This window comes from Maylandia zebra, linkage group LG3 (genome assembly GCF_041146795.1).
Source record: "Maylandia zebra isolate NMK-2024a linkage group LG3, Mzebra_GT3a, whole genome shotgun sequence".
Classification (NCBI taxonomy): domain Eukaryota; kingdom Metazoa; phylum Chordata; class Actinopteri; order Cichliformes; family Cichlidae; genus Maylandia; species Maylandia zebra.
In genome coordinates, this window is record NC_135169.1 from 16,499,443 (window position 1) to 16,526,304 (window position 26,862).

Consider the following 26,862-nt stretch of genomic DNA (forward strand, 5'->3'; position numbering starts at 1 on the left):
GTCACAGTTCCCTCAAAAGTGGATGCATGCCCAGGCTTGCTGCTGTCAACGGTTTAGAACTGCAGGATATTCCAGCTGAACTGTGTGATCTCAACATTCTGGAGAGACATCTGATTGCCAAATGCATACCATTTGCAAAGATTATTCCTCTTCCAAAGGGCAGACAAAGACTCATACGTGGTAATGTGGTGTGTGTACCATCTGAAGTCCAACAAACAGTTGACTATCTACCTCGGCTCAGAAGCCAATCACAGATCATGAGGGTGAAATTGAAAAGACGACTGTGCTACAAAGGCCATCAGCTGTTCCAGACTGTCACCTGGTCTAAACTGATCGAAGCCCTGCGTAAACTGAAACAGATTCACCCACAGTACACAGATATTGTTATCAGAGATGATGCATTGCTTTGTGATCCAACATTACCTGATGATGACAGCAGTGATGAAGCCAGCATGGGAAGTGATGATTATGATGAAGCAGATTTAATGGAAATTGACAACTATGAAAAAGATGCCCTTTTGTGCGAAAGTGAGTCTGAAAGTGAACAAGCTATTAATATGCAATCCTGTGATGAACAACCAGAGGAACAAAATCCAGATGAACCAGAAAGTGATTTGAACAATGGAGGTTTTGCTCTAGAAAGTTGTCTGCAGCCTGTTGACATTTCAGAAGAGATTCTCTGTTTCAGTGATAACACATATTGTGTGGCTCCTGCAGAAAGAAACAATCCTGTCAGCTTCTTCAGAACTCCTCATTTGGAAGCCATGGCATTTCCTGTGCAGTTTCCTACTGGTCAGAATACACTGGATGAAAAGAGACTTCTTAAACTCACACCAAGTGCTTACTTCAAGTCAAGGCTTTTCAACATTGATGCAAGATTTGCTAAAGACACAAATTACCTGTTTTTCTCACAGTTTGTCACTGAAATACATTTGGCTAATTCCAGCATGACAATACAGCTAAGGAAAGGTAAAACTATGACCAAAGATGGACGCAAAATCACATCAGGAATGTTACAAAGTAAGACAGAAGTAGAGAAGCTGGTAAGAAATAAAGATGCAATCAGATTTATGCAGCCACTCAGAGGAACTCCAGCTTACTGGCAGAAAACTACCAAAGATTTATTCAGTATGATTCGTCAAATAGGAACACCTCAGTTCTTTGTCACTTTCTCTGCTGCTGAGATGAGATGGCCTGAAGTGATTCAAGCAATAAAGAGACAGCAAGGTGAAGAGGTTGATTTTGGAGCCCTGGACTGGTCAGAAAAGTGTGAAATTCTAAGATCAAATCCAGTAACTACCATGCGGATGTTTGATAAGCGTGTTGAGGCTTTGTTCAGAGATTTGCTTTTTTCTCCTGCACAGCCCCTTGGTGAGATCATTGATTACTTTTACAGAGTTGAGTTCCAGCACAGAGGTAGTCCGCATATACACATGTTGCTGTGGATTCGAGAAAAGGTAGAAGCAGATGTGGATGACGACCAAACTGTCTGTGACTTTGTGGACAGATACATCTCAGCTCAACTCCCTGATCCAGAAAAGCAACCTGAACTGCACAAAAAAGTCACTGAACTACAAAAGCACAGCAAAAACCACACAAAAACATGCTTTAAGAGTGTGAACTCTGGTTGTAGATTTGGGTTTCCAAAACCACCATCCACAAGAACAATGATTGTGAGACAGGATGAGGATTCAGACACTGAAGCTGCAAAAGCCAAACTCAGACCTTTGTTGAACCTGCTGAAGGAACCTGAAGCTGCTTCCCTCACCATAGAGCAGATTCTGTCACGATGCAACTTGACAATGAATGAGTATGAACAATGCCTCCAGAACATAAACAAGAAAACAGGTCTGATTCTGAAACGTGACCCAAAGGACTGTTGGATCAACAATTACAACCCACACCTGCTTGAAGCCTGGAACTCTAATTTAGATGTCTCATTCATTTTGAATGCCTATTCATGTGTAGAATACCTCTGTAAATATATAACGAAGAAAGAATCTGGCCTCTCTGAATACCTGAAGACAGTTATTGATAACTCTGGAAACAACATGGTCAATGAATGTGATGAAATGAGAGCTGTGATGCAGGCTTACTCAAAAAAGAGAGAGATCAGTGCACAGGAGTGTGTGACTCGAGTCTGTGGCCTAAAAATGAAAAAATGTTCCCGCAGTGTTGTATTTGTACCAACAGATGATAACCCGGTAAAAATGAGTCGGCCCATGAGCTTCCTGGAAAGCACAACACATGACAGTTGTAATATTTGGATGACAAGTTTGAGTGATAAATACAAATGCAGACCTGAGACCCCAGAATATGAGGAAATGTCACTGGCTGATTTTGCTGCCTTGTGCAGGTTGGTGAGTGGTCCAAATGAAGGAAAAGATGTGCTTCCTCTTCTAAACCAGCTTGGATTTGTACAAAGGCGAAAGAATGATAAACCAGCTATAATCAGATATTACCACTGTTCACAGGAAAAAGATCCTGAGCAATATTATGGTCGACTGTTGAGACTTTACCTTCCACACAGATCAGAGCAGGAACTGAAACCACAATGTTTCCAAACCTATCAGTCCTTCTACAACTCAGGTTTTGTGCGACTTCCATGTTCAGACCACAGTGAGTCTGTGAAACGGATTGTGAAGAGAAATAAAGACAAGTATGAGAAGAACTCTGAGGATATTGAGAGTGCACTGGAAGAGTTTGAACAAAATAGGGATGTTGTGATCGATGAATGGTGTAATCTGGCTCCTGAATCTGAAGTTGTGAGGCTGCAATGTGATGAGAATCTTCCTGAGAGACATTCTGATGATGAGAACGAACAGGAGAATGTCCCCGACTACAGTCGTCAGTCTGATGCTGTAACAGAGATCAGAGCCATCAGAGAACAACCTGCAGTCGATCCAGCCGTGGTACGTGTAATGTATCAGAATCTGAACCAGAAGCAGGCCTGCGTGTTCTATGCCATAAGAGACTGGTGTATTCAGCGAGTTTGTGGTTTGAACCCAGATCCATTTTTCTTCTATATCAACGGTGGTGCAGGAACTGGAAAGTCACATCTGATTAAGTGTATTCACTCTGAAGCATCAAAGATCCTGAGCAGACTGCCTGCTAATGCAGAAGAAGCTGACATATCAAATCCAACTGTTTTACTGACTTCATTTACCGGGACAGCAGCTTTTTCTATCAATGGCTCTACATTACATTCTCTACTGAAACTACCCAGGAGTCTGAAACCACCCATTCAAGGACTTGGTAACCAACTGGATGAAGTCAGATCTGAGCTGATGAATGCTGAAATTATTGTTATTGATGAGATTTCAATGGTTTCAAAACCCCTTTTTGCTTATGTGGATGCAAGACTGAAACAAATCAAAGGCACTCAGAGACCTTTTGGTGGAATGTCAGTTTTAGCTGTTGGAGATTTTTACCAGCTGCCACCAGTGCGACAGTCTAAACCTCTCTGCGTTTACGATCCAGAACAGATTGACCTATGGCAGGAACATTTTCAGATGATCACTCTAACCGAGATCATGCGTCAGAAAGATGATGTGGCCTTTGCAGAGATGTTGAACAGGATTAGAGTCAAAGAAAAGACAGAAGAGCTTTCTCAGTGCGACAGAGATTTGTTGTCACAGGCTGTGACTGCACCAGAAGAATGTCCAACTGAGGTCTTACACATTTATGCCACCAACAAGAATGTGGAATCCCATAACACAGATACCCTGAAGAAGCTTCATTCAAACATCATAATCATCACTGCAGACGATTTCCAGAAGGATAAACGTACAGGCAGAATGGAACGAAGAGACAAACCATTTACAGGTGGGCGAAATGATTTACCTGACACTCTGAATGTTGCTGAAGGAGCTCGAGTTATGCTGACCAGAAACTTGGACACACTAAACGGTTTGGTCAACGGTGCTTTTGGTATACTGGTAAAGGTGGTGAGATCTGAAAATGATGGACACATAATTAAACTGGGGCTCAGAATGGACAACCGGCAGCCTATGAGACACAACCGCAGTGCTAATGCAGCATCTGATGATCTGGTTTACATTGAGAGAGCAGAGGAGAGTCTGAAGTTTAAAGGAGCGGTACGCAGACAGTTTCCTGTAAAGCTAGCATTCGCCTGCACAATTCACAAAACTCAGGGTCTTACAACACAGACAGCTGTAGTTTCAATGAAGAACATTTTTGAACCAGGTATGGCTTATGTTGCTCTCAGCAGGGTGACGTCTCTCAGTGGACTGTATTTACAGGACTTGGATGAGAAAAAGATTTACGCCAATCCCGAGGTAACTGCAGCGCTCCAAACCATGAGACAAGCCAGTGTTGAGGAAATGATGCCTCTTCTTCAGGTCAGAGAAACAGCCAACAGACTTGACACTCTTACACTGATCCATCACAATACGGAGGGTTTGCCATCTCACATCAGTGACATCAAGAGTCATCATGAAATGTGTTTAGCAGATGTTTTGTGTCTCACAGAGTCTCACCTCCAAGGCTCCTTTGTTGCAGACAGTCTTAATTTGGATGGCTACACCATGTTCAAACGCAACAGACATGTGTCCTACACAAACTTTCCTCACATGGCCAGCAGAAGTGGTGGTGGAGTTGTTGTGTATTTGAGGAATCATTTTCAGGTTCAGGTAAAACAGTATCTGCATAATGTCACTGATCTTGAGTTTTTAGTGTTGAAGGTTCAGGCTCCATTCCCTGCACTCATTGCTGTTGTGTACAGACCTCCTGACTACAGTTTGACACCATTCATGCAAAACCTGGTAAGTCTTTTAGATTCACTTGAAATAATGGACTGTCACCCAATAATTGTGTGTGGAGATTTTAATGAGAACCAGTTGCAGAGTGGAAGAAAACAGATTCTGGAGCAGTTTCAGTCTAGAGGGTATTCACAGCTGATCACTTCTGCCACTACAGACAAGAACACCCTGCTTGACCTCATTTTTATTTCTCAGCCACAGCTATGTCGTCATTCAGGTGTTCTGAGATCATACTACAGTTACCACAACCCTGTGTTTTGTGTCCTGTCCTTGAGCCAATCATGAAGGCGTCTGGTGAGTTTTGAAACAATTACAGATCATGTTTGTTACAGAGTTTACTGATTGTAGAGTATGAAAAATATTTTTCATTGGAAAAAATTGTCTTCCCTACTCTGTCTGTAAGAAGACCCTTTCTTATTGCAATGTTATTAATCATTTCACCAAATCATGGCTGTACTTCATGCAGAGCCGGGAGATCTGCTTTCTGTTATCATGCACCTCAGATCTGAAATATACTGCATTAAATGGACATAATTTATTTTTTATTCTCATGTTTTAAATGACTAAATCTACTTATACATTTTTTCATGGATGTTAATTGTTATCTCCTTTTTTGATACTTTTTTTACTCTGACGTATGTATCTCAACAAACGAGATCTTCCCCTCAAAGATGCTTTCAAATATGAAATAGTAAATAAATAAATCCCAGATAAATGCAGGTATTTATTATGGGTCACATGAATAAATACAGACAATTATATTTTCTTGATTATAGTAAATTTTGTAGAATCAAATGTTTTTGGGATGAATGAGGTTTTGCTTATCATGTTTTACAGGTAAATTTTTTTTAAAGTTTTAAACTATCTTCAGGCTAACAGAGATGTCTATAATTATACATTATGTAGAGAAAAACATTTTTACAGCTTACAGAATTTGTATAAAAACTGATTTAGAAGTACATGGAAAGTTTCTGCATCCATTTTCTGACTTGGCCTTTATCTGGGTGGGTTTGGGTTTGGGTGGATAAAGGCCAAGTCAGAATTCTCTGAGCAGCTGGAAAAAGCTGATAATAAACAAAGACATCAGAAAGCGGGGGCTTTAGGTGTAGCCCCCGCTTTCTGACGCACTAATTAGATTTAGTAACTGACACCCCATACCAGCATTATATAGACACTTGGGGGCAGAGATGGGTGGGTGGGGAGGGTGGGTGGGTGGTGTTAAAAGCACTGTATGTTTTGTAGATGTATTTTTTTCAGACAGGGCACACACAGTCCTGTTTCCTTTGTGGGAAAACCTTCAAACTTCACCATCCTCAGCTGAAACAACAACATCTTAACACCATCTTCATGAACTGCTAAGCCAAACCTGATCCATCAGTGCTGGACTGCACAGATAACCACATGCCACACAGAGACTGCTGTTTTATGAACTGCTATACCAGTGTGTCTTCAATGGAGAAGATGACACACCCATCACCTGACCTCCTGCCTGATCTGGAGACCGTCATGATGCTGCCACACTACACACCTCTGAGACCATGAATGATGACTCCTACTGAGGAAACTATTTCCTGTCAGAGATGCTCAGTGATCCTCAGAGCAGAGAGAGGTATCATTCTTTATCTTTGATAAAAAATGGCAGTGTTTTTAATTCAATTAATTAATTAAAATCCTGTTTAGTGCATAAATAATTCCACACTCAAATGATTATACTTGTTGACACTTTTTGAGTTTTAATTCACATTACGGATTACAAATCTATGCTTTTTCTACTCTGTCTCTCTGTGCAGGTATTGCTGTCTTCTGAGTTCTTCCGTGTCCCAACTGAGGCCTTCAAACCTCATTGCAGAGCTCATGTCTTTCCTCACCATCATGTGACTGTGAGATTGCTCTGGATTCTGGTTATGTGGCCTGCAGCACCTATAAGGTATTTCAACATTGTTCATTGTATAACTTATTTGTAGTTTTTAGGCCTTAACACAAATAAAATGTTCCTTTTTCTGTATTTTTTAGAACAAGCTCGTCCAGTGTGCCTGCATTCCAGCTTCTTAGACTCTACTCAAGTGGACAGAGTATCAGTGTTTGGCCACTCTTACAGACACCAACTTCTGTCAACTCACTGCTACTGATCAGGCACCTCACTCCAGGAAGACACAGGGCTGCAAGCCTGTCATCGTTTCCAGTGTGGCTTTGTATTCTTGGGGTAGCATCAGATTTTTCCCACAAATATTCAAAGGTAACACTTGTTTTAAGCTTAGTTATTAAATCAAAAGTCTTCCCTTGTGTTAATTTTTTTTATTTTATTTGTTTTTGTTTTCTTTTAGATTTATGTGCACTGATCGGATGTGGTGGAGCTTTGTTAACTGTGTGGAAAACATCTGTTTGTGATGATATTTACAATGAGGCTTTAAGGTGACAGTTTCCATGTAATTTCAATCCTTTTACTAAGCAAAAACATGTTTGCAATTAACATATTTTTTTTAAGTTTTATCTTCCGGATTTCTGGTTAACATTCCTCTGTGACAGCAAATACTAAACTGGTCCAAGTACCCAGCATATCATTGGTCAAAGGCAAAAAGGACCACATGTCACACTAGCAATGAATTATTGACTGTGTTTGTGTCATCAGATTTAACTAACAATATCAGACATATGAAACTGAACTCTGGATTAATGTGCAGATTTTTTTTGTGTTTTTTTTTATTGTTGAATAATTATTTTGTAGAACAAACCCAATCTATTTACCCAAACAATGTAACTTGTTTGGGTAAATAGTGGATTAATATATCTAAGTCTATAAGTATAGCAAGCTGAATTCATACAGACACACAGCTCTAAATCCTGGATTGTAGGATGTACAAAAATGATCATGTGATTATTATGGACATTTAAATAACTATATCTATTGAACCATTACATGTATTCTTTTTAGAAATTACACAATCTCAAAATGTGAAAAAAGAAAGTGTTTAAGAGAATAAATAATGTGTGTTTGTATGAATCCTGCCTTAGTATGGGGTGTCAGTAACTACATTAGTATAGAGTAGGTCTAACAGTGGTTTTCCACATCTGCTCTAATACAGCGGTCCCCAACCTTTTTTGCGCCACGGACCGGTTTATGCCCGACAATATTTTCATGGACCGGCCTTTAAGGTGTCGCGGATAAATATAACAAAATAAAACTAGTACCGGTACTGAAAAAAAGAAAATTTATTCATAACACACGTGAAAAGACCCAGGAAAACCAAGTAAACGATAAAAACGATAACAAAATAACGCTGAAAACCGATAAAAACCCTGAAAACTATACATTTCACACCTGAGCCTCATCTCTCGCGGCCCGGTACCAAACGACTCACGGACCGGTACCGGTCTGAGGCCCGGGGGTTGGGGACCGCTGCTGTAATATATATAGATAATGGGTCAGACATATAAAGTCATTTTGAAAAGTTCATAAAGGTCATTTATATGTGTTCCTCTTTATCATTTTATATCAGGTCAAACAGCTGACTTGAGTTTTGATCAGAGTAGAACCATGACATTCATGCTAATGGTTCTACTGTTTACAGTTACTTTATGATGGATTTCACCCTGGTCACAGCACTATGTGAAAAGCTGTTAGAGGTAAAGTTAAGCCAATTAATACCTCATCATAAGTCACTCACTAACGCAAAGCAGTGATTATTTTTCACTGTAATTTATTCCACAACGATGTTCTTTATTTGATCCTTGTTTCTTTAAATATGCAAATCGATTGTTCAGCTGTGTGACTCTCCACACCTCAAATATATCACAATGTGGACTTCATTTTGACAGTATTTTGTAGATTGGTACCATATTTATCATCAAATCAGGAAACTGTAAACTAATTGAAAAAATTAAGCTTATGAAAATTTTAATGTGGCATAGGAACATGTTGTTTATCCTTGCCAAATGGTATTTACACAAAACTCCAGCAAATCAGAGGATATATTTTTGTCTCTCACTTGCTATATATGTGTATATTTTTGCAGTTAATAGCCTATCATGTGTCTGCGCATCTTAGGGCCATAAACATAAACATGGCAAACAAGGATATGTTCACAATTCCAACAGATGCTTCAATTGTTTGTATAGATTTTAGATCAATTTGATTTGCATTTTCTATTAATATTTTTCTGTTTGTCCCAAATGGTATTTTTATTTCTTTATGCCATTATTGTAATCATTGGAAACAACTGAGTAAATATTTTGTATCATATGTTTCTAAAAATATTTGAATGTTCTACTTTTCTACTACTGGTTTTCTACTTTCTAAACTTTCTGCCACTTTTTGGCATTTCAATAACATTATTTTTGGGTGTTTTAATCTCTGACCGCAGCATCTTGTGCATTTATTACCTAAATGTTGTTTGTGTGGGTCTTGCCTTTGTTATGTTTTTTTGCCATTTTTAGATTTCACCAGCTGTGCAAACTTGCAATTTTACCTTGGTTTTGTTCCACATTAGTTTATCTGCTGGCACGTTTTCTTCCTTTTCTAATGTTTTTGGTAATTTTTCACAGTTAAACAAGTAACTTTGAGGTTACTTCAGCATTTTCAGCTGTTATCTGTTGACAGTTTTGCCTAATTATTACATTTCTGCAAAATTCTAGCAGTTCTGATAAGTTGTAATATTTCTGCCAAGTTTTTAATTTTCTACTAAATTATATTATTCCTGCTAGGTTACACTACTTTTGTTTGTTATGTTATGTTAAGTTATGTTATTCTAAATTATTGCATTTCTGCTAAGTTATTACATTTTTCTTAACTTGATATTGTTCTGCAAAGTTATTAAAATTTCAGCAACTTTTTAAACACTGACTTTGATTTCTTCAGCTTCTTCAGCTATTTTCAACTATTTTCAGCAGACAGCTTCAGCTTTACAGTTTCCTCTAAGTGATTGCAGTTCTGCTAAGTTATTACATTTTAGCAAGGTTCTTTTGCTTCTGCAAAGTTTTTACAATTTCTGCAACTTTTCAGCTTTTTCAGCTACTTTTTGCAGACAGCTTCAGCTTTAAGCATCCACACTGCATTTTCGCAGGAAATGCAAATTTTTCTAGTTGTGTGGATGCTTTAAGCATCCACACTATTGAGTTCCTGTTTCTCTTTATTCTTTATTATTATTATTATTCTTCAAGTTGCTCATTTTTCGTCCTTTAACTACTTCCACAATTTTTGTGCTATTTTCACCGTTCAAACTTTAAACTATTCTGCTATTTCTGCTAATTTGCGCTATGATTTTTGCTATTTTTTGCTATTATACTTTTTAAAATATTAAGCTTTTTTCCTTTAATTTGTCCCATTGAAATGAATGGAAAACTTCTGCAATTCTGCTAAATTTTGCTTGTTTTTGAAACTTAACTACTTCCTCATACTTTCGCCTAGAAAAACCATTCAAACTTTAAAATGTTCACAAATTATTGGGCTATTCATGTATGATTCAGCTTTTTCAAATCTTTTACCGTTTTACTTTTATGCCTCTTAAAGTTTTGAGTTGCAAAATTGTGATTTTTCACAAAATACATGCGTTGTTATGGTTGCTATGCTCTTGGCTTCCAGTGTGTCACTGAAGGTTTTGCAATTTTCACTTCATGTCCGAACAACTTCTTGCTACTTGCTCAATTTTCACTCAACTTCCACAAATTATACATCAAAACGTAGGTATTTTTGCTGGCTTTCAGAAAATGTCACTATCATTGTTGTGGGATTTATAGAATTTTTGCAAATCTCCTCAGACTAACACAATGTCAGAAAACTCTCCATATAAAGTGAATGGAGAGCTTGTTCAAAATCATCGCTGCATTTCTGTAATGAGAGGCATATTCGAATCGTCATATCTCCTTAACGAAGCAAAGTTAAGACATGAGGCTTGTCCCGGTATATCTTCAGACACTCCTGACGCTCACAATTCAAGAATTTCTTTCTCACCTATTACCGTTCTGAAATGAGTTGGACTTGTTTGAGGGTAGGAAATTTGTCCTTCGCTCAGATTTCTTCAGATTTCAAACTGTGGAAATGAACCACTTTTTTCTCTCGTCATAACTTTTTGTTGGATTTCCACAGAGACCTGAAAATTTCTCTGACTGTTCACCAAAGCCTGCTGTCTCTTACGGTGAAAGAATGATATCGATACTCCAAATAGATTTAGAGTTAGAAAGCGTTGTTTGAGGGCAAGTCAAGGCAGTTTTTGCTTCGCTCTGCTCAGTTATGGTGCATTAGAAGTCTAATATCTTTAATAATTCATATTTTAATGATAAATTGTTAACACTGGAAGATTCCCCCATCTCTTCTGAACAAAACGGTGTAAGAATGACCGCTCTAGCCCCTACGGTTAGGAAATTATGGTCATTTGTTTGAGGGAAGTCCTCACTATGAGAAATAGGCTGCAATAATCCTGTGCCTCTCTGTCCTGCGTGTGTAAAAAGATGCACCTGTTTTGGCGGGAAAACGTAAACAGCCACTCTGATTGGTGGATTTAAATTCGGCAGCTCTCTCCCTCTGTGTCTGTGTGTGTGTGTGTGTGTGTGTGTGTGTGTGTGTGTGTGTGTGTTTAGTGGGAGAGAGAGGACCCTGCCCTTATTTGGCAGCATGTCATTGTAGGTTTTAAATTGAATATAGTTAGACTGGTTGACTGGATTAGAGCCTGTGTTTGTGTGTCCCTCTGTGCATTTGTGTTTCAATATGCCTTCATATTTGTAATTTTGTAAGTTATTACTATTCTGCTAAATGATACTATTTCTGCTTTTCATAAGATTTGTGCCTAATATAGTATTTCTGCTAAATTATAGTATTTATTATTTTTATAGGATTTGTGCCAAATATAGTATTTCTGTTAAATTATAGTATTTCTGCTTTTTATACTATTTGTGCCTAATATAGTATTTCTGCTTTTTATAGGATTTGTACCTAATATAGTATTTCTGCTTTTTATAGGATTTGTGCTTAATATAGTATTTCTGCTAAATTATAGTATTTCTGCTTTTTATAGTATTTGTGCTAAAACATAGTATTTCTACTAAATGTAGTATTTATGCTTAATCATAGTATTTCTATATATTTCTGCCAGGTCCCCAGGCAGCCAATCCTCTGTGAGGACTTAGACATTCAAATTTTCAAATCAGGGCCTGCACGGTTTCCCAGCCAATCATATATGTGTCCTGAGGCATTCAAATTTGCATATTGGGGCCTTCATGGCTTCTAAGCCAGCCAATCATATCTGAGGGCTGAGGAATTCAAATCCACAAATCAGGGCCTGCACAGCTTCCCAGCCAGCCAATCATGTATGTGGGCTCCAGGTATTCAAATTTGCATATTGGGGAATTCGTGGCTTCTAAGTCAACAAGTCATCCATGTCATATATCTCTAAAAATTCATATTTTAATGATAAATTGTCAACACTTGAAGATTCCCCCATCTCTTCTGAACAAAACGGTGTAAGAATGACCGCTCTAGCCCCTATGGTTAGGAAATTATGGTCATTTGTTTGAGGGGAGTCCTCACTATGAGAAATAGGCTGCAATAATCCTGTGCCTCTCTGTGCTGCGTGTGTAAAAAGAGGCACATGTTTTGGCGGGAAAAAGTACACAGGCTCTCTGATTGGTGGATTCAAATTCGGCAGCTCCCAGGCTGACCTAGAAACTCACTTCTCTCTCCCTGTGCATTTTTTTGCTGATTTTTTCATTTAACAAGTATATTTGAGGGACCCTCAGCATGTTCAGCATTTTTTCAGCTGTCCATTTTGCTTTTCCAATTTTTCTGTTTAACTTATTACTATTGTGCTAAATCATACTGTTTCTGCTATTTTATAAGATTTGTGCTTAATATAGTATTTCTGCTTTTAATAGGATTTGTGCTTAATATAGTATTTCTGCTTTTTATAGAATTTGTGCTTAATATAGTATTTCTGCTTTTTATAGAATTTGTGCTTAATATAGTATTTCTGCTTTTTATAGGATTTGTGCTTAATATAGTATTTCTGCTTTTTATATGATTTGTGCTTAATATAGTATTTCTGCTAAATTATAGTATTTCTGCTTTTTATAGGATTTGTGCTAAAACATAGTATTTCTACTAAATGTAGTATTTATGCTTAATCATAGTATTTCTATATATTTCTGCCAGGTCCCCAGGCAGCCAATCCTCTGTGAGGACTTAGACATTCAAATTTTCAAATCAGGTCCTGCACGGTTTCCCAGCCAATCATATATGTGTCCTGAGGCATTCAAATTTGCATATTGGGGACTTCATGGCTTCTAAGCCAGCCAATCATATCTGAGGGCTGAGGAATTCAAATCCACAAATCAGGGCCTGCACGGCTTCCCAGCCAGCCAATCACATATGTGGTCTCAGGCATTCAAATTTGCATATTGGGGAATTCGTGGCTTCTAAGTCAACAAGTCATCCATGTCATATATCTCTAAAAATTCATATTTTAATATTAAATTGTCAACACTTGAAGATTCCCCCACCTCTTCTGAACAAAACGGTGTAAGAATGACCGTTCTAGCCCCTACGGTTAGGAAATTACGGTCATTTGTTTGAGGGAGTCGTCACTATGAGAAATAGACTGCAAAAATCCTGTGTCTCTCTGTGCTGCTGCGTGTGTAAACAGATGCACCTGTTTTGGTGGGGAAAAGTGCACAGGCTCTCTGATTGGTGGATTCAAATTCAGCAGTTCCCAGGCTGACCTAGAAACTTAGTCCTCTCTCCCTGTGTGTGTGTGTGTGTGTGTGTGTGTGTGTGTGTGTGTGTGTCTGTGACAGAGAGAGAGAGAGAGAGAGAGAGAGAGAGAGAGAGAGAGAGGCTTTTAATGGGATGATCTCATTCTAAGATTTAAATTCAATATATTTAGACTGGTTGACTGAATTGGATCTTGTGTGTGGGTCTCTATGTGCATGTGTGTTTCCTCATGTGTACATATTTGTGATTGTGTGGCTGTAATAAATTTTTTTGCAGATTTTTGTCATTTAACAAGTATATTTGAGGGACCCTCAGCATGTTCAGCATTTTTTCAGCTGTCCATTTTGCTTTTCCAATTTTTCTGTTTAACTTATTACTATTGTGCTAAATCATAGCATTTCTGCTATTTTATAAGATTTGTGCTTAATATACTATTTCTGCTTTTCATAGTATTTGTGCTTAATATAGTATTTCTGCTAAATTTAGTATTTCTGATTAATTATAGTTTTTCTACTAAATCATAGTACAGTATTTCTGCTTTTTATGGGATTTGTGCTAAAACAAAGTATTTCTACTAAATGTAGTATTTGTGCTTAATCATGCCATTTCTGCTTTTTATAGGATTTGTGCTTAATATAGTATTTCTGCTAAATTATAGTATTTCTGCCAAATTATAATATTTGTGCTAAAACATAGTCTCAATTTAAAATTACAAGATTCATAGTTCATCACAGTGTCTCTGGTAAATCACAATATTTCTGCTCTGTTGTACTATTTTTCTAAATCATAGTGTTTCTGTAATGTTTAAGTGTTTTTGGCTAAATATATTCTTTCTGTTATCTTATACTATTTCTCCTAAATTCTTGTATTTTTGAGAAGTTATCATGTTTCTGGTAAGTTACAATATTTCTGCTAAATTCTGCTATGCTATTGTATTTCTGCCAAGTATTATGTTTCCTCTAAGATATTGCAGTTCTGCTAAGTTATTCCATTTTAGCAAAGTTCTTTTGCTTCTGCAAAGTTTTTACAATTTCTGCAACTTTTCAGCTTTTTCAGCTACTTTTTGCATACAGCTTCAGCTTTAAGCATCCACACTGCATTTTCGCAGGAAATGCAAATTTTTCTAGTTATTATTATTCTTCAAGTTGCTCGTTTTTCGTCCTTTAACTACTTCCACAATTTTTGTGCTATTTTCACCGTTCAAATTTTAAACTATTCTGCTTCTTCTGCTAATGTGCGCTATGACTTTTGCTATTTTTAACTATTATACTTTTTAAAATATTAAGCTTTTTTCCTTTAATTTGTCCCATTGAAATGAATGGGAAACTTCTGCAATTCTGCTAAAATTTGCTTGTTTTTGAAACTTAACTACTTCCTCATATTTTCACCTAGAACAACCATTCAAATTTTAAAATGTTCACAAATTATTGGGCTATTCAGGTATGATTCAGCTTTTTCAAATCTTCTACTGTTTTACTTTTATGCCTCTTAAAGTTTTGAGTTGCAAAATTGTGATTTTTCACAAAATACATGTGTTGTTATGGTTGCTATGCTCTTGGCTTCCAGTGTGCCACTGAAGGTTTTGCAATTTTCACTTCATGTCCGAACAACTTCCTGCTACTTGCTCAATTTTCACTCAACTTCCACAAATTATACATCAAAACGTAGGTATTTTTGCTGGCTTTCAGAAAATGTCACCATCATTGTTGTGGGATTTATAGAATTTTTGCAAATCTCCTCAGACTAACACAAGGTCAGAAAACTCTCCATATAAAGTGAATGGAGAGCTTGTTCAAAATCACCGCTGGATTTCTGTAATGAGAGGCATATTCGAATCGTCATATCTCCTTAACGAAGCAAAGTTAAGACATGAGGCTTGTCCCCGAATATCTTCAGACACCCCTGACGCTCACAATTCAAGAATTTCTTTCTCACCTATTACCGTTCTGAAATGAGTTGGACTTGTTTGAGGGTAGGAAATTCGTCCTTCGCTCAGATTTCTTCAGATTTCAAACTGTGGAAATGAACCACTTTTTTCTCTCGTCATAACTTTTTGTTGGATTTCCACAGACACCTGAAAATTTCCATGATTGTTCACCAAAGTCTGCTGTCTCTTACGGTGAAAGAATGATATCGATACTCCAAATAGATTTCAAGTCACAAAGCGTTGTTTGAGGGCAAGTCAAGGCAGTTTTTGCTTCGCTCTACTCAGTTATGGTGCATTACAAGTCAAATATCTTTAATAATTCATATTTTAATGATAAATTGTAAACACTGGAAGATTCCCCCATCTCTTCTGAACAAAACGGTGTAAGAATGACCGCTCTAGCCCCTACGGTTTGGAAATTATGGTCATTTGTTTGAGGGGAGTCCTCACTATGAGAAATAGGCTGCAATAATCCTGTGCCTCTCTGTGCTGCGTGTGTAAAAAGAGGCACATGTTTTGGCGGGAAAAAGTACACAGGCTCTCTGATTGGTGGATTCAAATTCAGCAGCTCCCAGGCTGACCTAGAAACTTACTTCTCTCTCCCTGTGCATTTTTTTGCTGATTTTTTCATTTAACAAGTATATTTGAGGGACCCTCAGCATGTTCAGCATTTTTTCAGCTGTCCATTTTGCTTTTCCAATTTTTCTGTTTAACTTATTACTATTGTGCTAAATAATACTATTTCTGCTATTTTATAAGATTTGTGCCTAATATAGTATTTCTGCTAAATTACAATATTTCTGCTTTTTATACTATTTGTGCTAAAACATAGTATTTCTACTAAATGTAGTATTTATGCTTAATCATACTATTTCTGCTTTTTATGGGATTTGTGCCTAATATAGTATTTCTGCTTTTTATAGGATTTTTGCTCAAACATAGTATTTCTACTAAATGTAGTGTTTATGCTTAATCATCCTATTTCTGCTTTTTATAGGATTTGTGCTTAATATAGTATTTCTGCTAAATTATAGTATTTCTGCTTTTTATAGTATTTGTGCTAAAACATAGTATTTCTACTAAATGTAGTATTTATGCTTAATCATAGTATTTCTATATATTTCTGCCAGGTCCCCAGGCAGCCAATCCTCTGTGAGGACTGAGAAATTCAAATTTTCAAATCAGGGCCTGCACGGCTTCCCAGCCAATCATATATGTGTCCTGAGGCATTCAAATTTGCATATTGGGGCCTTCATGGCTTCTAAGCCAGCCAATCATATCTGAGGGCTGAGGAATTCAAATCCACAAATCAGGGCCTGCACGGCTTCCCAGCCAGCCAATCATATATGTGGTCTCAGGCATTCATATTTGCATATTGGGGAATTCGTGGCTTCTAAGTCAACAAGTCATCCATGTCATATATCTCTAAAAATTCACATTTTAATGATAAATTGTTAACACTGGAAGATTCCCCCATCTCTTCTGAACAAAACAGTGTAAGAATGACCGCTCTAGCCCCTACAGTTAGGAAATTATGGTCATTTGTTTGAGGGGAGTCCTCACTATGAGAAATAGGCTGCAATAATCCTGTGCCTCTCTGTGCTGCTGCGTGTGTAAAAAGATGCACCTGTTTTGGCGGGAAAACGTAAACAGCCACTCTGATTGGTGGATTTAAATTCGGCAGCTCTCTCCCTCTGTGTCTGTGTGTGTGTGTGTGTGTGTGTGTGTGTGTGTGTTTAGTGGGAGAGAGAGGACCCTGCCCTTATTTGGCAGCATGTCATTGTAGGATTTAAATTGAACATAGTTAGACTGGTTGACTGGATTAGAGCCTGTGTTTGTGTGTCCCTCTGTGCATTTCTGTTTCAATAAGTTATTACTATTCTGCTAAATCATAGTATTTCTGGTACTTTTCGGTACTTGTGCTAAATACAGTATTTCTGCTAAATCATACTATTTCTGCTTTTTATAGGATTTATGCCTAATATAGTATTTCTGCTAAATTATAGTATTTCTGCTTTTTATAGGATTTGTGCCTAACATAGTATTTCTGCTAAATTATAGTATTTCTGCTTTTTATAGGATTTGTGCCTAACATAGTATTTCTGCTAAATTATAATATTTCTGCTTTTTATACTATTTGTTCTAAATTATAGTATTTCTGCTTTTTATAGTATTTGTGCTAAAACATAGTATTTCTACTAAATGTAGTATTTATGCTTAATAATAGTATTTCTATATATTTCTGCCAGGTCCCCAGGCAGCCAATCCTCTGTGAGGACTGAGACATTCAAATTTTCAAATCAGGGCCTGCACAGTTTCCCAGCCAATCAAATATGTGTCCTGAGGCATTCAAATTTGCATATTTGGGCCTTCGTGGCTTCTAAGCCAGCCAATCATATCTGAGGGCTGAGGAATTCAAATCCACAAATCAGGGCCTGCACGGCTTCCCAGCCAGCCAATCACATATGTGGTCTCAGGCATTCAAATTTGCATATTGGGGAATTCGTGGCTTCTAAGTCAACAAGTCATCCATGTCATATATCTCTAAAAATTCATATTTTAATATTAAATTGTCAACACTTGAAGATTCCCCCATCTCTTCTGAACAAAACGGTGTAAGAATGACCGTTCTAGCCCCTACGGTTAGGAAATTACGGTCATTTGTTTGAGGGGAGTCGTCACTATGAGAAATAAACTGCAAAAATCCTGTGTCTCTCTGTGCTGCTGCGTGTGTAAACAGATGCACCTGTTTTGGTGGGGAAAAGTGCACAGCCTCTCTGATTGGTGGATTCAAATTCAGCAGCTCCCAGGCTGACCTAGAAACTTACTTCTCTCTCCCTGTGTGTGTGTGTGTGTGTGTGTGTGTGTGTGACAGAGAGAGAGAGAGAGAGAGAAAGGCTTTTAATGGGATGATCTCATTCTAAGATTTAAATTCAATATATTTAGACTGGTTGACTGAATTGGATCTTGTGTGTGGGTCTCTATGTGCATGTGTGTTTCCTCATGTGTACATATTTGTGATTGTGTGGCTGTAATAAATTTTTTTGCAGATTTTTGTCATTTAACAAGTATATTTGAGGGACCCTCAGCATGTTCAGCATTTTTTCAGCTGTCCATTTTGCTTTTCCAATTTTTCTGTTTAACTTATTACTATTGTGCTAAATCATAGCATTTCTGCTATTTTATAAGATTTGTGCTTAATATACTATTTCTGCTTTTATAGGATTTGTGCTTAATATAGTATTTCTGCTAAATGTAGTATTTATGCTTAATCATACTATTTCTGCTTTTCATAGTATTTGTGCTTAATATAGTATTTCTGCTAAATTTAGTATTTCTGATTAATTATAGTTTTTCTACTAAATCATAGTACAGTATTTCTGCTTTTTATGGGATTTGTGCTAAAACAAAGTATTTCTACTAAATGTAGTATTTGTGCTTAATCATACCATTTCTGCTTTTTATAGGATTTGTGCTTAATATAGTATTTCTGCTAAATTATAGTATTTCTGCCAAATTATAATATTTGTGCTAAAACATAGTCTCAATTTAAAATTACAATATTCATAGTTCATCACAGTGTCTCTGGTAAATCACAATATTTCTGCTCTGTTGTACTATTTTTCTAAATCATAGTGTTTCTGTAATGTTTAAGTATTTTTGGCTAAATATATTCTTTCTGTTATCTTATACTATTTCTCCTAAATTCTTGTATTTTTGAGAAGTTATCATGTTTCTGGTAAGTTACAATATTTCTGCTAAATTCTGCTATGCTATTGTATTTCTGCCAAGTATTATGTTTCCTCTAAGATATTGCAGTTCTGCTAAGTTATTCCATTTTAGCAAACTTCTTTTGCTTCTGCAAAGTTTTTACAATTTCTGCAACTTTTCAGCTTTTTCAGCTACTTTTTGCATACAGCTTCAGCTTTAAGCATCCACACTGCATTTTCGCAGGAAATGCAAATTTTTCTAGTTCTAGTTGCTTCCGTACACTTTTCGCCGTTAAACTACTTCCACAATTTTCAGCCGATTTTCACCGTTCAAATTTTAAACTATTCAGCTATTTTTGCTAATTCCTGCTATGATTTTTGCTATTTTTAACTATTATACTTTTTAAAATATTCCACTTTTTTCCTTTAATTTGTCCCATTGAAATGAATGGGAAACTTCAGCAATTCTGCTAAAATTTGCTTGTTTTTGAAACTTAACTACTTCCTCATATTTTCACCTAGAACAACCATTCAAACTTTAAAATGTTCACAAATTATTGGGCTATTCAGGTATGATTCAGCTTTTTCAAATCTTTTACTGTTTTACTTTTATGCCTCTTAAAGTTTTGAGTTGCAAAATTGTGATTTTTCACAAAATACATGTGTTGTTATGGTTGCTATGCTCTTGGCTTCCAGTGTGCCACTGAAGGTTTTGCAATTTTCACTTCATGTCCGAACAACTTCCTGCTACTTGCTCAATTTTCACTCAACTTCCACAAATTATACATCAAAACGTAGGTATTTTTGCTGGCTTTCAGAAAATGTCACCATCATTGTTGTGGGATTTATAGAATTTTTGCAAATCTCCTCAGACTAACACAAGGTCAGAAAACTCTCCATATAAAGTGAATGGAGAGCTTGTTCAAAATCACCGCTGCATTTCTGTAATGAGAGGCATATTCGAATCGTCATATCTCCTTAACGAAGCAAAGTTAAGACATGAGGCTTGTCCCCGAATATCTTCAGACACCCCTGACGCTCACAATTCAAGAATTTCTTTCTCACCTATTACCGTTCTGAAATGAGTTGGACTTGTTTGAGGGTAGGAAATTCGTCCTTCGCTCAGATTTCTTCAGATTTCAAACTGTGGAAATGAACCACTTTTTTCTCTCGTCATAACTTTTTGTTGGATTTCCACAGAGACCTGAAAATTTCCATGATTGTTCACCAAAGCCTGCTGTCTCTTACGGTGAAAGAATGATATCGATACTCCAAATAGATTTCGAGTTAGAAAGCGTTGTTTGAGGGCAAGTCAAGGCAGTTTTTGCTTCGCTCTACTCAGTTATGGTGCATTACAAGTCAAATATCTTTAATAATTCATATTTTAATGATAAATTGTAAACACTGGAAGATTCCCCCATCTCTTCTGAACAAAACGGTGTAAGAATGACCGCTCTAGCCCCTACGGTTTGGAAATTATGGTCATTTGTTTGAGGGGAGTCCTCACTATGAGAAATAGGCTGCAATAATCCTGTGCCTCTCTGTGCTGCGTGTGTAAAAAGAGGCACATGTTTTGGCGGGAAAAAGTACACAGGCTCTCTGATTGGTGGATTCAAATTCAGCAGCTCCCAGGCTGACCTAGAAACTTACTTCTCTCTCCCTGTGCATTTTTTTGCTGATTTTTTCATTTAACAAGTATATTTGAGGGACCCTCAGCATGTTCAGCATTTTTTCAGCTGTCCATTTTGCTTTTCCAAGTTTTCTGTTTAACTTATTACTATTGTGCTAAATAATACTATTTCTGCTATTTTATAAGATTTGTGCCTAATATAGTATTTCTGCTTTTTATAGGATTTTTGCTCAAACATAGTATTTCTACTAAATGTAGTGTTTATGCTTAATCATCCTATTTCTGCTTTTTATAGGATTTGTGCTTAATATAGTATTTCTGCTAAATTATAGTATTTCTGCTTTTTATACTATTTGTTCTAAATTATAGTATTTCTGCTTTTTATAGGATTTGTGCTTAATATAGTATTTCTGCTAAATTATAGTTTTTCTTCTTTTTATAATATTTGTGCTAAAACATAGTATTTCTACTAAATGTAGTATTTATGCTTAATAATAGTATTTCTATATATTTCTGCCAGGTCCCCAGGCAGCCAATCCTCTGTGAGGACTGAGACATTCAAATTTTCAAATCAGGGCCTGCACAGTTTCCCAGCCAATCAAATAAGTGTCCTGAGGCATTCAAATTTGCATATTGGGGCCTTCATGGCTTCTAAGCCAGCCAATCATATCTGAGGGCTGAGGAATTCAAATCCACAAATCAGGGCCTGCACGGCTTCCCAGCCAGCCAATCACATATGTGGTCTCAGGCATTCAAATTTGCATATTGGGGAATTCGTGGCTTCTAAGTCAACAAGTCATCCATGTCATATATCTCTAAAAATTCATATTTTAATATTAAATTGTCAACACTTGAAGATTCCCCCATCTCTTCTGAACAAAACGGTGTAAGAATGACCGTTCTAGCCCCTACGGTTAGGAAATTACGGTCATTTGTTTGAGGGGAGTCGTCACTATGAGAAATAGACTGCAAAAATCCTGTGTCTCTCTGTGCTGCTGCGTGTGTAAACAGATGCACCTGTTTTGGTGGGGAAAAGTGCACAGCCTCTCTGATTGGTGGATTCAAATTCACCAGCTCCCAGGCTGACCTAGAAACTTACTTCTCTCTCCCTGTGTGTGTGTGTGTGTGTGTGTGTGTGTGTGTGTGTGTGTGTGTGTGTGTGTGTGTGTGTGTGACAGAGAGAGAGAGAGAGAGAGAGAGAGAGAGAAAGGCTTTTAATGGGATGATCTCATTCTAAGATTCAAATTCAATATATTTAGACTGGTTGACTGAATTGGATCTTGTGTGTGTGTCTCTCTGTGCATGTGTGTTTCCTCATGTGTACATATTTGTGATTGTGTGGCTGTAATAAATTTTTTTGCAGATTTTTGTCATTTAACAAGTATATTTGAGGGACCCTCAGCATGTTCAGCATTTTTTCAGCTGTCCATTTTGCTTTTCCAATTTTTCTGTTTAACTTATTACTATTGTGCTAAATCATACTATTTCTGCTATTTTATAAGATTTGTGCTTAATATACTATTTCTGCTTTTATAGGATTTGTGCTTAATATAGTATTTCTGCTAAATGTAGTATTTATGCTTAATCATACTATTTCTGCTTTTTATAGTATTTGTGCTTAATATAGTATTTCTGCTAAATTTATTATTTCTGATTAATTATAGTTTTTCTACTAAATCATAGTACAGTATTTCTGCTTTTTATGGGATTTGTGCTAAAACAAAGTATTTCTACTAAATGTAGTATTTGTGCTTAATCATACCATTTCTGCTTTTTATAGGATTTGTGCTTAATATAGTATTTCTGCTAAATTATAGTATTTCTGCCAAATTATAATATTTGTGCTAAAACATAGTCTCAATTTAAAATTACAATATTCATAGTTCATCACAGTGTCTCTGGTAAATCACAATATTTCTGCTCTGTTGTACTATTTTTCTAAATCATAGTGTTTCTGTAATGTTTAAGTATTTTTGGCTAAATATATTCTTTCTGTTATCTTATACTATTTCTCCTAAATTCTTGTATTTTTGAGAAGTTATCATGTTTCTGGTAAGTTACAATATTTCTGCTAAATTCTGCTATGCTATTGTATTTCTGCCAAGTATTATGTTTCCTCTAAGATATTGCAGTTCTGCTAAGTTATTCCATTTTAGCAAACTTCTTTTGCTTCTGCAAAGTTTTTACAATTTCTGCAACTTTTCAGCTTTTTCAGCTACTTTTTGCATACAGCTTCAGCTTTAAGCATCCACACTGCATTTTCGCAGGAAATGCAAATTTTTCTAGTACTTTATTATTCTTCTAGTTGCTCCGTATTTCGCCGATAAACTACTTCCACAATTTTTGTGCTATTTTCACCATTCAAATTTTAAACTATTCTGCTATTTCTGCTAATGACTGCTATGACTTTTGGTATTTTTTGCTATTATACTTCTTAAAATATTAAGCTTTTTTCCTTTAATTTGTCCCATTGAAATGAATGGGAAATTTCTGCAATTCTGCTAAATTTTGCTTGTTTTTGAAACTTAACTACTTCCTGATACTTTCACCTAGAGCAACCATTCAAACTTTAAAATGTTCACAAATTATTGGGCTATTCAGGTATGATTCAGCTTTTTCAAATCTTTTACCGTTTTACTTTTATGCCTCTTAAAGTTTTGAGTTGCAAAATTGTGATTTTTCACAAAATACATGCGTTGTTATGGTTGCTATGCTCTTGGCTTCCAGTGTGACACTGAAGCTTTTGCAGTCTTCTCTTCATGTCTGAACAACTGTTTGCTACTTGCTCAATTTTCACTCAACTTCCACAAATTATACATCAAAACGTAGGTATTTTTGCTGGCTTTCAGAACATGTCACTATCATTGTTGTGGGATTTATAGAATTTTGGCAAATCTCCTCAGACCAACACAATGTCAGAAAACTCTCCATATAAAGTCAATGGAGAGTTTGTTCAAACTCACCGCTGCATTTCTGTAATGAGAGGCATATTCGAATAGTCATATCTCCTTAACGAAGCAAAGTTAAGACATGAGGCTTGTCCCGGTATATCTTCAGACACTCCTGACGCTCACAATTCAAGAATTTCTTTCTCACCTATTACCGTTTTGAAATGAGTTGGACTTGTTTGAGGGTAGGAAATTTGTCCTTCGCTCAGATTTCTTCAGATTTCAAACTCTGGAAATGAACCACTTTTTTCTCTCGTCATAAGTTTTTGTTGGATTTCCACAGAGACCTGAAAATTTCCATGACTGTTCACCAAAGCCTGCTGTCTCTTATGGTGAAAGAATTATATCGATACTCCAAAAAGATTTAGAGTTACAATGCGTTGTTTGAGGGCAAGTCAAGGCAGTTTTTGCTTCGCTCTACTCAGTTATGGTGCATTAGAAGTCAAATATCTTTAATAATTCATATTTTAATGATAAATTGTCAACACTGGAAGATTCCCCCATCTCTTCTGAACAAAACGGTGTAAGAATGACCACTCTAGCCCCTACGGTTAGGAAATTATGGTCATTTGTTTCAGGGGAGTCGTCACTATGAGAAATAGACTGTAAAAATCCTGTCTCTGTCTCTGTGTGCAGGCACCTGTTTTGGCGGGAAAAAGTGCACAGGCTCCCTGATTGGTGGATTCAAATTCAGCAGCTCCCAGGCTGACCTAGAAACTTACTTCTCTCTCCCTGTGTGTGTGTGTGTGTGTGTGTGTGTGTGTGTGTGTGTGTGTGTGTGTGTTTGTGTGTGTGTGTGTGTGTGTGTGTGTGTGTGTGTGTGTGTGTGTGTGTGTGTGACAGAGAGAGGGTGAGAGAGAGCCTCTTTATGGGATGATCCCATTGTAAGATTTAAATTCAATATATTTAGACTGGTTGACTGAATTAGATCTCGTGTGTGTGTGTGTGTGTGTGTGTGACAGAGAGAGAGAGAGAGAGACAGAGAGAGAGAGAGAGAGAGAACCTCTTTATGGGATGATCCCATTGTGTGTGTGTGTGTGTGTGTGTGTGTGTGTGTGTGTGTGTGTGTGTGTGTGACAGAGAGAGAGAGAGAGAGAGAGAAAGCCTTTTAATGGGATGATCTCATTCTAAGATTCAAATTCAATATATTTAGACTGGTTGATTGAATTGGATCTTGTGTGTATGTCTCTATGTGCATGTGTGTTTCCTTATGTGTACATATTTGTGATTGTGTGGCTGTTATATTTCATTTTTTTTGCAGATTTTTGTCATTTAACAAGTATATTTGAGGGACCCTCAGCATGTTCAGCATTTTTTCAGCTGTCCATTTTGCTTTTCCAATTTTTCTGTTTAACTTATTACTATTGTGCTAAATCATACTATTTCTGCTATTTTATAAGATTTGTGCTTAATATAGTATTTCTGCTAAATGTAGTATTTCTGCTTAATATATTATTTCTGCTAAATTATAGTATTTCTGCTTTTTATAGTATTTGTGCTAAAACATAGTATTTCTACCAAATGTAGTATTTATGCTTAATCATACTATTTCTATATATTACTGCCAGGTCCCCAGGCAGCCAATCATATATGTGGGCTGAGGAATACAATTTTGCATATTGGGGCCTTCATGGCTTCTAAGCCAGCCAATCATATCTGAGGGCTGAGGAATTCAAATCCACAAATCAGGGCCTACACGGCTTCCCAGGCAGCCAATCATATATGTGGGCTCAGGCATTCAAATTTGCATATTGGGGCCTTCATGGCTTCTAAGCCAGCCAATCATATATGTGGGCTCAGGCATTCAAATTTGCATATTGGGGAATTCGTGGCTTCTAAGCCAGCCAATCATATATGTGGGCTCAGGCATTCAAATTTGCATATTGGGGAATTCGTGGCTTCTAAGCCAGCCAATCATATATGTGGGCTCAGGCATTCAAATTTGCATATTGGGGAATTCGTGGCTTCTAAGTCAACAAGTCATCCATGTCATATATCTCTAAAAATTCATATTTTAATGATAAATTCTCAACACTTGAAGATTCCCCAATCACTTCTGAACAAAACAGTGTAAGAATGACCGTTCTAGCCTCTACGGTTAGGAAATTATGGTCATTTGTTTGAGGGGAGTCGTCACTATGAGAAATAGACTGCAATAATCCTGTGTCTCTCTGTGTAAACAGAAGCACCTGTTTTGGCGGGAAAAAGTACACAGCCACTCTGATTGGTGGATTCAAATTCAGCAGCTCCCAGGCTGACCTAGAAACTTACTTCTCTCACTCTCTCTCTCTCTCTCTGTGTGTGTGTGTGTGTGTGTGTGTGTGTGTGTGTGTGTGTGTGTGACAGAGAGAGAGAGAGAGAGACCAACTTTAGGGCATCATCTCATTGTTGGAAAAACATTTAATATATTCAGACTGGTTGACTGGCATAGACCCTCTGTGTGTCTCTCTCTCTGTGCATTTGTGTATACATATTTGATTTTATGTGTAATTGTTGGCTGTTCCTTCTTGTTTTTTAATTTATTTTTATTTCTTTTTTTTTTCACAGGTGAACAACAATTAGTTTTGAGGGAACTTAACCATATTCTGTTTTTTTTCATCTTGTCATTTAACTTTTCCAATATTTCTACTTCAGTTATTGCTATTCTGCTGAATCATAGTATTTGTTCTAAATCATTGTTATTATGCTATATTGTAGTATTTCTGCTAAATCATTGTATTTCTACTATATTATATTTTTCTTTCTAAATATAGCATTTCTGCTATATAATTGTATTTCTGCCAAATTATAATATTTGTGCTAAAACATAGTCTTAATTTAAAATTACAATATTCATAGTGCATCACAGTGTCTCTGGTAAATCACAATATTTCTGCTATGTTGTACTATTTTTCTAAATCATAGTGTTTCTGTAATGTTTAAGTATTTTTGGCTAAATATATTCTTTCTGTTATCTTATACTATTTCTCCTAAATTCTTGTATTTTTGAGAAGTTATGTTTCTGGTAAATTACAATATTTCTGCTAAGTTCTGCTATGCTATTGTATTTCTGCCAAGTATTATGTTTCCTCTAAGATATTGCAGTTCTGCTAAATTATTACATTTTAGCAATGTTCCTTTTTTTCTGCAAAGTTTTTACAATTTCTGCAACTTTTCAGCTTTTTCAGC

General features: G+C 36.6%; 1 long non-coding RNA gene across 1 annotated transcript; it reads left to right on the forward strand.

Moving 5' to 3' along the window:
• The first annotated feature begins 6,296 nt into the window (after positions 1-6,296).
• LOC143416997 (uncharacterized) lies at positions 6,297-6,929 on the forward strand. Its single transcript, XR_013097233.1, has 3 exons — positions 6,297-6,390; positions 6,572-6,708; positions 6,795-6,929. It is a non-coding gene; the product is annotated as an uncharacterized LOC143416997 (long non-coding RNA).
• The last annotated feature ends 19,933 nt before the right edge of the window (positions 6,930-26,862 follow it).